We start from the raw sequence: 11,953 nt of genomic DNA on the forward strand, positions 1-11,953 counted from the left end.
CTGAAGTGCAGAAGTCAGAATTTCTGTTTTATATCCTGCCTCTTCCTTTATGCCTACCATTGTGAAACAGAATGAAAACAGCTCAATGACTGTCATTTTAATGATGTTGGAACCTGCTGAATGCTTGACCATTGCAAGAAATAAAAATGCCACTTTTCCTCTCTTATCTTTTGAGAAAACTAAGAAGGAATGAGTTATTTCAGTTGTATGTGTTGAAAAGTCTCATTTTAAAACAGATGCATCTACTGCTTTACTTCTCTTTTACTGATTTAAGTTACTAATTTAACTTGATTGGTGATTAAGCACTAATTGATCTATGTCATTCACTATTTCTTAGAGTGTTACAGAGGTATTTTCAGAAGCAAGGATATTGACAATGTCTTGTATGTATATACAGTTAAGTTATGGATTTTACCTCATTGTTATTATTAAGCATTTTCTGTTTATGTCCACAAGAAATATGCAGTCCTGTTGTTCACCTGGCCTGTATAACACTCCTGTAGGCTGAGCTGGTAGACTTCTAGTGATTTAGTTCACCTCTGATCTATTCCTTTAGTAGGGACCATTACACCTTTAAATGGAATAATACCAATACAAAAGAAGATTATTAAATTACTACATTTCCAACTACTTTCAGAACTGTAATTCCTTGTTTGCTAAATTTCTTTCCTGCTGGTTACTACAAGTGATTTTCTAATGCTAAGAACTTAGTCAACATGGTGACATAACATGCTGGAAGATCTGGGCTATAGTGTAAAACAATAATGAAGAAAATCTGTGGGGATGACAGGGAACTGGTTGATTGCTTCTAAAACTGACTGAAAACAAATGTTAACTCGGTCTCTTGAGAACAATCATGTCAGGAAATCTGGACATGTGCATGTACAAACCTTTATATGACCACCAGCATGGTTGCTAACCTTAGGTTCTGTAAACTAAGGTCTTAATCATCTTGATTCTTCTTAAATGTAGTCTTCAGCACCACTAGCATTAAAAAAACCCACAAAACAACTTCTCTACTGTTTGTTGAGATGGGGGTAGGTGTTAGGCAATAAGCCAGAATTGCTTTGTTGTAATCCGTACATTTTTTTTCTTCACAATACAGTTTATTCTGCAGAGCTACATTCACACTAAATTTTATGCAGAAGTGTATTCATTTTGATTTCTTGGTTGAAACTGTTGTATACTACTGTGGTTATTGTCCAATAACAATCATTTCCATCTCAGAAATGTCCACATTTCAAGATGTCGTATAAATTAATCCTGAAAAGATAGTGCCAAAAAGGATAATTTAGATTATGAAGGGAAGCTTTTCTGTCTGAAAAGTCATTAATTCAAATTTCACAATCTTAAACAATCCCAGAGAGTTGATTGAATATATGAGATTAATTATCTTAGTTTTCCTAAAATAAACTTTAAAATTATGCTCCAAAAGAATGCCTGTATGAGCCTGTTTATTAGCTTATACTCAAGCTGGAATTAATAAAGTGATTTATGTAAGCAATCAGAACTATCCACTGCAGTTTGAATTATAACTGTCAAATACTTCATAAATTAATGTCAGAATGTAGAGGTTGAATTCCAATATTCTTTTTATTTTGAATTATAATGAACATGCTTAAAAATGAAATATTTCATAGGCATTCCGTGAGTTAAAAAATGAGATTAAAAGTTTTAGTACTATTTGATTTAAAATATGATGTTTACATTTTAATAGATTTATTCAGCTCTTTGCAAACAAGGTATAATATGTCAAAACTAAACTTAGAGTTTTCTATGATTTTACCTCCATTGTGACTAATAATTGCACAGAAACAGAACTAGAACTAAAGCCAACATTTGCATTCCTCTATAATTCGTACAACTGCATCTACAAATGCAGCTAATGAAGTATGTAAACCACTGAAGCTAAATTTGATATTTTCTTACTTGGTACCATATTAAAGATATTACAAAGGCTGTTGAAAAGAAGAAAGAACTGATGACATGTAACACGTGCAATCTCTTGGAAATGTCTACCAACAGATTGCATGGACCATGAGAAGTGCAGATCTGCCTTGTAGTTCACCTCCAAAACACATACATATAAATATAAATTTCTACTACAGATCCTGATCTAAGAATTGGCCAAATAATTAGTGGAGATTTAGATGAATCAAATCATCATTTGGTGTATTATACTGGACACTTTTTGGTAACTCCCTTATTAATCCAAGGAAAGCTTGTTTGAACTGGTAGAAACAATTTTTAAAAGTCAGAAGAGATTTGAAAAAGAAAAAAAAACCAAGTTTTAAAAAAGTATTTTGACTATTTTAGTTAAAATTTCTTTATATATAATTTTTTAAATTTGCACATAGGATATTGGGAAGAATTACTAATGGTTAAAGCTATTTTAATTCTCTGTAAATAAAGTATCTTTTAAAAGAATAACTTCCGTTGACAGAAAGTTTTAGTTGTAATAATTGCTGTCATGTTTAAGCAAACAAATAGAAGTCTTAAGGTGATCTTATAAATATGAGTAAATATCTGATGCAAGTCTGTTAAGACTGAGCCAAGGTTTTCTCATTGATGTCCAGTGGTAGGACAAGAGGCAAAGGGCATAAATTAAGTACTGCATATTAAATTTAAACATAGGAAAAATAATTTCTTCTTTTAAGGCTTGCCCAGAGAGGTTGTGTAGTCTGTCTCCTTAGAAATATTCAAAACCTGGCTGGACATAGCCTTGGTTAACCTGTTTTGAGCAGAAGAGTGAGACTGGGCACTCTCCAAAGGTACGTACATGCCTCAGCTCTTCTGAGATTCCATAAACCCTTTCCATTACATAGTTCCCTTGCAATAGTCACTCACGATAGATGAAAAGAGCAAAATCAATTATTTTCTGGATCCTATTCTGTCTTTATAAAAGCTTCCTTGCGTCAGGCTTGATACAGCAAAGATATCTTTCCAGTAGCTTGGGCTCACTAAGCTCCCCATACATAGAAACAACTTTTCTTAGAGCAAGGTTGGAGTAGGAGTTAATTCGGTGTGACCAGATTCTAAGTAATCAAAAATTTTGTGTGAATCTACTCCCCATATGTTTTTCTTTTTTTTTTTATGAAGTATAGACACTGGTATCAAAAGTCTTCAGTTTAACAGAGTATACATTTTGGAAGTTACAAGCATATGTATGGGAACAGGAAAGCAGCACTTTAATCAGCATAAACCCACAGCTGTTCAATGAGCTAGATGAAATAAAGTTCTGAAAACAAGTCTTCCCTTCCTTGTCCCCAAAAGATGGGTCCTCTTGTTTCACCCACTTGGCAGTTGATCGTGTTTAGTTCTGTCTTACTAAACAAGCCTCACAGTACTATCTAGGTCACTAGAAAAGCATTTGGCTTTTTATCACATTTGAGAATTTGCGTTAGATTTATTTGTTGCTACAAGTGAGAAAGACCCTGTCAAGCTGGAGCTGATCCATCCACATCTAAACACCCACCTCCCCTTCAGCTGTCTTTTTAATAGTAGAGACACAGAAGTGTTTTTATGGTGTGATTCGTGTCCTTATAGCTGTGATTCATCTATATGTGGTTAGAATAATATACCATCCCTATACAGACTATCTGGTTTTCTCTGTGTATTTTAAAGAAAGAAGAAGGTACAGAGCTTATAAGAATCTATATGGATACCAGATGCCTAAAACCAGAGGTAAGAAATATATCTCTTTCAGCCTGCACCTCAGCTGCAAGCTTACTTCTTTCCTCATGCTTACTTGAATTCAAATGGTAGTTCCATATCCACAGTCTTAGTGCCCAGAAAACGCCCAAATTGGTCCTCCCTGCAGAAGGTTTCTCATGACCTACCTGAAGCCAGTAGGGCAGGACAAGCCACAATCTCATTTGCTGCTGCCACCCTGTCCCCCCAAGTCTGGGAAAGCAACAGCATAGCACACTATACCACAGATTAAATAATGAGAAACTCATCAGACCCATCAGCCATCAAACCTGGATTTTATTGTCTGCTATTGAATCTGGCATCACATGATAGTCTTAATTAGATACAGGTTTGTGTTAATTACACATTTACAGTTACCTAGTGTTTTATTATTATCTCCAAACCTTTGGCTATTGCTGAGTTCATGAATAGAATGAGTAGAATCATTAGTGTGTCTCTTGACAGAAGCTGAGTTGTTATGGGTTTCTCTCTTGTCTATTAGATCATACAGAAACGAGTTTTCAGATTCTTGCATTTTTGGAATGTTTATTGACAGAAACATTGATTAATATACAATTTAGTGGTAACTATACTCATATATCTTGATACTCTATGTTTTTCTCTTCCAGTGTATTTGTACAAAAGAATTCTTCCATGAAAATGGAAAATAAGTCTGAACTTGCTACTTCTGTTTCCCACTAAATTTTCCATTCTCAGTAAAGTGTTTCAGTGTCAGAGAGGTTCTGAAATCCAGCAGAACCAACAGCTTCAAAATTCTTACAATGCCAGACTCTAATAGAAATGGTTGGTAATTTTCCAGTGAAAATGTTTGAGGATATATATTAGGGGACATATTGGTTTCTCTAAGTATCCATCTGCTCCAAAAAGTTTTATTTTAATTTTCCCTCAAAGATACCTTAGCAACATTTTTCCTGTTATCTCTTTGGCTTTCAGCAGCCTTCTCTGTTTTTTTTTCATTAATGGAAACATATGGCCACACAATAAAATAAATATGAATTTTAAGCCCTGGAAAACTCCCCAGTCCACATACTTCAAGTCTTTCTCTGGCCTTGTCACATTGGTCTCTCATTTGAGTAATAGTTTCTGTTGTGTCAGTCATTATATAAAAATCCACAAATATTTTTCTTTATTTAGTCAAAAGCAGACTGCTACATTCACCAGCTTAATTTTTTCCTTATTTTTTTTAAATGGATGTATTTCTGCAGTGTCATCCACATTAATGTTCATTAGGGACATGTGCCCTCAGAACAAAAGAATCATAGAATCACAGAATATGCTGAGTTCGAAGGGACCCATCAGGATCATTGAGTTCAATTCCTGCACGGGACACCACAAGAATCACATCATGGACACACCAATGCCTGAGAGAATTGTCCAAACACTTCTTGAACTCAGACAGGCTCAGTGCTGTGACCACTTCTCTGGGGAGCCTATTCCAGTGCTCAATCACCCTCTGGGTGAAAAACTTTTTTCTGACATCCAATCTAAACCTCTCCCAACTTAGCTTTATGCTAATGAGGTCTCCCCTCAGTCTCCTCCAGGCTGAAAAAACCAAGTGACCTCAGCTTGTTATAAGGCTTCCCCTACAGACCCTTCTCCATCCTCATGGCCCTCCTTTGGATGCTCTCTAATAGCTTAATGTCCTTTCTATATTGTGGTGCCCAAAACTTCACTCAACGTGAAGCCAGGCCAGTGTAGAGTAGAGTGGGAAAATCACCTCCTTTGACCAGTTAGCGATTCTGTGCTTAATGTCCCTCAGGACACCATTGACCCTCCTGGCTGCCAGAGCATTTTACCTTTTAAAACATTTTACTTTTTTCCCCTCACTTTTTTCTCATTCTCCCTCTAAAATAAGTTTCTCTTATTTTCTATCAGTTAACATGACAATCAAAGCTGCTGGAATTTATTCTTAACTTTTAGCCAAACTTTCCTTTATCCCACAGGATGTCAAAAGTAACTTTCCATGCCTTTCTTTCATAAAGGCTGAGATGTTGCCCTGACCCCAGGTAAATGACTCAAATCTGCTCAGACAGCCTAACTTATTCTGCTTTTCCCTTCAGGAAACGTTTTGAATATGCATCCTGTACAATTCCTTGATAACAGGCATATAGCCAACACAATATCCTCTGGAAAATGTCTATGCTACTTCAAAGCATCTCTTAGATTCATGAAACTCTAACTTCCCATGCCTTCTGCACGGGCCTGATGAGAAGGGCTTTCCACATCTACACTTCCTTTTCTATAAGGAATATGTAAATAGGCAAAAGTCTAACTTCTGAAGTTGGAGATATCATTGTTGCTGGTATAAAGCTGGTTATCCGAGTGAGGGTGAGAAGAAAGGGGCAAATTTCATTGTGCAATTTATCCATACTTTAGAGCCAGCACACTATAGCAGCTTACCAGAAGTGTCCCACACATAGTGCATTTGTGTGATTTATAAGGTTAGAAGTAAAGAATTAAATGCTAAACAACCTTCATAAGGCTGTGGTTTTTGCAACTGATAGAAGCAAACCCTCTTATATTGAGGCCCAACTTAATTGTATTGCAAAAGTGTAAGTAGTATGTGGTAAAACAAGATTATTCTATGAGCTTTTATGTTCAGTATTGATAGTTGAAATCTAAGGGTAGAAAATGGCATATGCAATGCAAACATCTGTCTTGCTCAAATCAGAGAATCTGTTGGAAAAAACATCATTGATTATGCAGGGACTATTTTTTAATATGGCCTGAGAGAGCATGTTTAGCATATGACGATGTAACAGTCTGGGCTGAAGGTCTGCATGATAAGCATTTTGTAGCTCCTGTCTCCCATCTGGGTTTCATTTCTGCAGAAACCAGGGTACATAGGATGAGGCAAATAGCACAAGTCCAAACCTCACCCTGATGTGAGAGTCAGGATGCAGGAGCCCAGAAATTCTCATAGATCTCACAATATGCACATAGCCTAAGTAAGTCAATACAGAAATGCAAAAAATTATCTACAGGACAAGGAATATGCCATTTTCTTGCCCCACATACACAATTTAAAAAAAAAAAAAAGATAAAATACACTTTCAGTGAATGACAGGGATTGTGAAAAATTACCATTTTTGTCATTATATAGGGTACTTTTGGTTACAGTGCACAACAGTATTCAGGACATGCTTTTCCCACTTGGTTCTTTAGTGTGGTGTGAATATTTTCATTGATGTTGTGCAGCCATTGTATTAGTATTTCTGGGTCCTTTATATTCTGAAAGGTGAACCTTTAGGTGTTTCTGAATATCTGAAGAATACAGGTGTATATCCTCTAAAGCAGAATGGGAAATGTCAGAATCAGGTTAGATCCTTTACCATCTGCCAGTATGAGTTCATAGGAACTCTGGGCCAGATTCTACCGTCTTTACACCAGACTACTCTGTCGAGGACCAGGAATCAGAATGGAAATGATTTCAGAAGTGGAAAAATATGTACAGCAATTGAAAGGACTTTATGATACAGACTTTACAGTTATTATGTATATACACACTGTATGTTTCCCCAGAATTTATATCTCCCGGGCATGCCCAGGCATGCTCACTTCCCTGCTTCCCTCTCTGATTGTCCGGAGAAGCTGCAGAGAGGAGACAGCCACCATTCGCCCTTTCCTTCCCTGGCTCCTCCCATGTTCCTCCCCCTTTTGCCTGTGTCCCTATCCCGATTTGTTCCCCCTTTTTTCTGTCTCACGCTCCACCCCATGTTCCAGCCCTTTCTCCACCTGAACTGATAAAAAATTCTGTGCACGCTACAATAAAGCATTCCATCTGCACCCCTACCTTGTCTTCAAACCCATCCGTGCTGTGTCATGGCCCCATCCCCCCTCGGACCGTGGAACTACTCACAAAGCATTGGCTAAAACATGTGAGAGATGAAAATAAAGCGAGCATTGATGCTTAGGGGACTACTGCCTTTAAGCATCCAAGCTTAGGTTCAGAAGGCAGTTCACAGATCCTGTTAACCTGTTATGGATGGCAAATCACAAGAGGAACCACATTTTCTCCATTGACTGCAGCAGGAGCTCAGAGAAAAAAATATAAGCTGTGGTTATATGGTCATCTGAATTCTGCATAAATCTCCATGAATATAAACAGTCTATGCCTCTTCCCACACATACTTCAGAAGTTCACATCTGAGATGGTTAGAAACTAAACTGATTAAAGGGAGCTGGGGGCAGGGGGGTGAAGTGAGGATTCAGAGATTATGCAAGGATAGGAGGGAGAAGAGGCTTGCCTGTAGGACCCAAGCCATGGAGTCATAAGCTCAACCAGGAGTTTTACTTTAAAAAATATACGTAAGGCTCCAAAAGTTTGCACATTGAACTTTTGCAGAGCTTTTGGTTCCTCAATACCTTGAGTAGTGTACAGAGAGAACACTGCACGCGTTTTCTCAGGAGATATTTTTACTGATGAAATATGCGAGAAAATAAGAATCTTGGCAAAAGTTTAAAAAGGTTACATGCTATCAAAACAAAGCATTCCACAAAGCTATGACTTAGCACATGCTAACCCATACAACCTAGTGAAAAATTCAACTCACCATACCCAAAATACTAAGAAAACAGTAAAGAAAGAGAGAGAGTAAGAGAAGAAATAGGAGTAAAGAAAGACAATAAGAGAAAGTGAGGAAAATAAAAGAAAAATAAATTATTGAATAATTAAATAATCCTCCATGAGATTCAAATCCTGTGTCTCACACAGTGTGCTGTGCCTCTTTGGACAGCACCATGGTTTTATGTTCTAGTACTGTGGATATGTAAGAGAGACTTAGTTTACTTATAGGCAGTATGTAGCACTGAGACATGCTAATAATGTACATCTTGGTGGAACTGATTGTGGAATAAATTTCCAAAGTACACAGACCAAAGCTGGTGTTTCATTACATTTAGGGAGTACTGCCAAATCTTTGTCCTTGATAAAAGACTTCCACCTGAAACACAGGCATATTCATTATATAAACCAACCTTGCTCCTGTGTGAACTATCAAAACACTTCATGCAAAGAAGTGTTTCTGTAACTCAAAAGAGAAGTGCCAAAGGGTACAGGGATTGCTGCAGTCATTGTGACCTGGTTTATAAGAAAGGTTTTCAAATATTACAGAGCTGGGAACCAGTTCAACTACTTGCATATAGTATTTGCTTTGCAAGTATTCCTCCTACTTTTGATGGAGTGACTTACAAAACATGCCTCAATGTAAAAAAGTGTTTTGCAAGCTGTAGCTAATATTCAGTAGTGTGTTACAGATTTCACCATGGTTGCTTCTGTTGTACTTATTTTGGGATTTTTGTGGTGGAAAGCAACTTCTGAGTATTTTTTTCTGTTACAGGTTGACATTAATCCAGAAGTTCAGGCCTTTAGTCTACTATGTTCACAACACTTAGGAGGTCCTCAGATTACTACTTTAAATTAAGAAAATAAATGTCAGACGCTTGCAGGCTAGAATCATGCCTTGAATTCAGGGTATCCCTGTTTAGTTCAAATGTCCATGCTCTTTGTCCTGCTACAAGAAACTACTATTATTACACATCCCTACACAGATAAAAAAATAGATATTTTGGAGAAATTTTTCAAGTTTAGAAAAAAACCCCAACATAATAATTAATGAAGGCCAATACAAGCAGTTTATGTAAGCTCGTTTGCTGAGGGCGGCATAGGAGAAATCATGTTTACATAGTATAAGGAAAATATGGAGTTTAGTTCCTATTCATCTCTTTCTAGGCCCTGGGTTCAACACCAGAATATAGATCTTAGTACAGATATTATTATTATTATTATTATTATTATTATTCATTGTATATTTTGCACTTGTTTTTACTGTTTCAAGCAAAATCTGGGCCCTGCAGTTCTTAACAATAATTAGCTCATGGTTAAAAATAGCTCCACTCTCAAACTCAGCTGAAGAACTTCCATACATAGCTGAAAAATTTTATTATCCTCAGAATTATGCGTTCATCATTTGGAACTAAATTCTTGTGTTCTTATATTTTTTCCCCTTATTCCTTTTTACTCCCGTTACAGAAAGTGTGATTTTTTTTTTTACTTCCTAAGGGATTAAGTTTTAAAATAAACTACTTGATTTGGTTTATTAATAATAATGTAAATGTTCATCCAGTAATGGAAGAATAAAACATTAACCCCTTCTCATTTCTGTCAGAGAGCTCAATAGTACTGATTTTGTGTTTGTACCTTGGATTCTTGAGCTGTTTTGATTTTTAGCATTCAGTGACTTTGCTATATCCAGCATTTTCTACTTCAACTAGTGCCGAATTCCATTTATTTCATTTATGGAAACATCTGAATCAGGTTTTAAATTGATGTAACACTCTAAGCTAATAGCTATTTTCAGTATTTCTGAATTGTGTTTATATAAACTTAAAACAAACACAGTCTAAACTCATATAAGTGGAAGAAGCATAAAATAGCTACATGACATAAAGAGAGTATGAAATCAAATAAACCTTTAAAATAATTAAGTGTTCATGTTGAAATATGCTGTTATTTTAGGAAGTGAAATGTTAAATCACTTTAGAAATCCTTAGCGGTGAATTCGCTCAGAGCTATTACAAACCAGAGTCAAATATACATGTGCACATATGCACACACACACTCACACACACTATTTTACAGCATTTGTTAATAACCCAAGAATTACCTGCAGAGAAGACAGTAAAATAAAAAAAAAAAGTGATTACCTTATAATAAGAACATAGTTGTCCATGATCAAAATACACACTCTAGACATATTTTTTTTAAGAAAATTCAAACAAACAAAGAAACCTATCCAAATTCTGTCAAGACCAAAACCTGAAACTGTTTGAACCTTCCTAGCTGTCTACTGCTAGGTATAGAGTGTTCTCCACTCCTTTCAAAACCTTTAAGGTAAATGGTTTTCATTTTTTTCCAATCTCAGATATCTGGTTGTTAAGTGGTTTAATGGGCATGGAAGGACAGAAAGATGTGGGGGAGGGAGAGAAAGAAGTGAGAAGAGAGGAAAGAATGAGAGGAAGGGAAAAGGGAAGGAGAAGAGAGATAAGAAGCAGAGAGAAACTTGAACAGTCTTACAACTGTAGTACTCTGATTAAAATTCAGAGAATCCCTGAATGTACCATGTGCTGCTACATGTCAAGCTCATCACCTTACGTTTCCAAGTGGGAGGTTATTTATGAATTCAGTTTTTCTTCTGATTCTTTTTCCGGTCCTAGTAGACCAAAATGCAATTTATTAATAAATAATCTGAAAGGAGATGGTGAAAACCATTAGATTGTCTTGTCTTTAATCTATATCTCTGTGTGCCATTAACAAACAAATATAAGCATCATCTCTGTGGGCATCTGAATGGCATATTTATAAGTCATCATCTGCGTTGTCTTTTCTCTTCAATGGTGATCCTGCGTGCATTCTCAAAAGAAGCAGCAACGTTATGGATAGTGTGTCTCCAGACCTCCTGATTGGAGGCCAGAGTAGACCAATGATGAAGGTCAATGTGGCCAAGGCTGAGATGTTGTTTCAGGGAGTCCTTGTATCTCCTCTTCGGGGCTCCTCTCTTGCAGCAGCCGATTGCAAGTTCACCATAAAGCAAGATCTTAGGGAGGCGGTGGTCCTTCATCCTGGAGACGTGCCCTGCCCAACGTAGCTGTGTTCTCAACAACATGGCCTCAATAGTTGTGACTGCTGCTTGTTCTAGAACAGATGTATTGGTCACATAATCTGACCAGTGGATGTTTAGGATTGTACGGAGACAGTGTTGGTGGAAGCATTCTAAGAGTCACAGGTGGTGGCGGTAAATGACCCATGATTCGGACCCATATAAGAGAGTAGACAACACTATGGCTTTGTAAACACTGATCTTCGTACTTTTCTTCAGGTGTTTATTTTGCCAGACTCTTTTATGGAGTTTTCCGAAAGCGCTATATGTCTTTGCGAACCTGTTGTGTATCTCTCCGTCAATCTTACCATCCAAGGAGATGATGCTGCCTAGGTAATTAACCTGCTGGACTGATTTGAGCTCTGATTCACCAATGGTTGTATGGGGATGATGGAAGACTTCCTGAGGTGCCAGCTGATAGAAAACTTCTGTCTTCTTTAAGCTGACTTCCAGCCCAAAGAGCTCAGCAACCTCAGCAAAGCAGGATGTTAAACGCTGCTGAGCTGCTTCTGTGTGGGCGACGAGGGCGGCGTAGTCAGTGTAAAGCAGCTCCCGGACAAGATGGTTTAAGGTCTTAGTGTGGG

This window comes from Manacus vitellinus, unplaced genomic scaffold (genome assembly GCF_001715985.3).
Source record: "Manacus vitellinus isolate BGI_N305 unplaced genomic scaffold, ASM171598v3 scaffold_6_pilon, whole genome shotgun sequence".
Taxonomy (NCBI): Eukaryota; Metazoa; Chordata; class Aves; order Passeriformes; family Pipridae; genus Manacus; species Manacus vitellinus.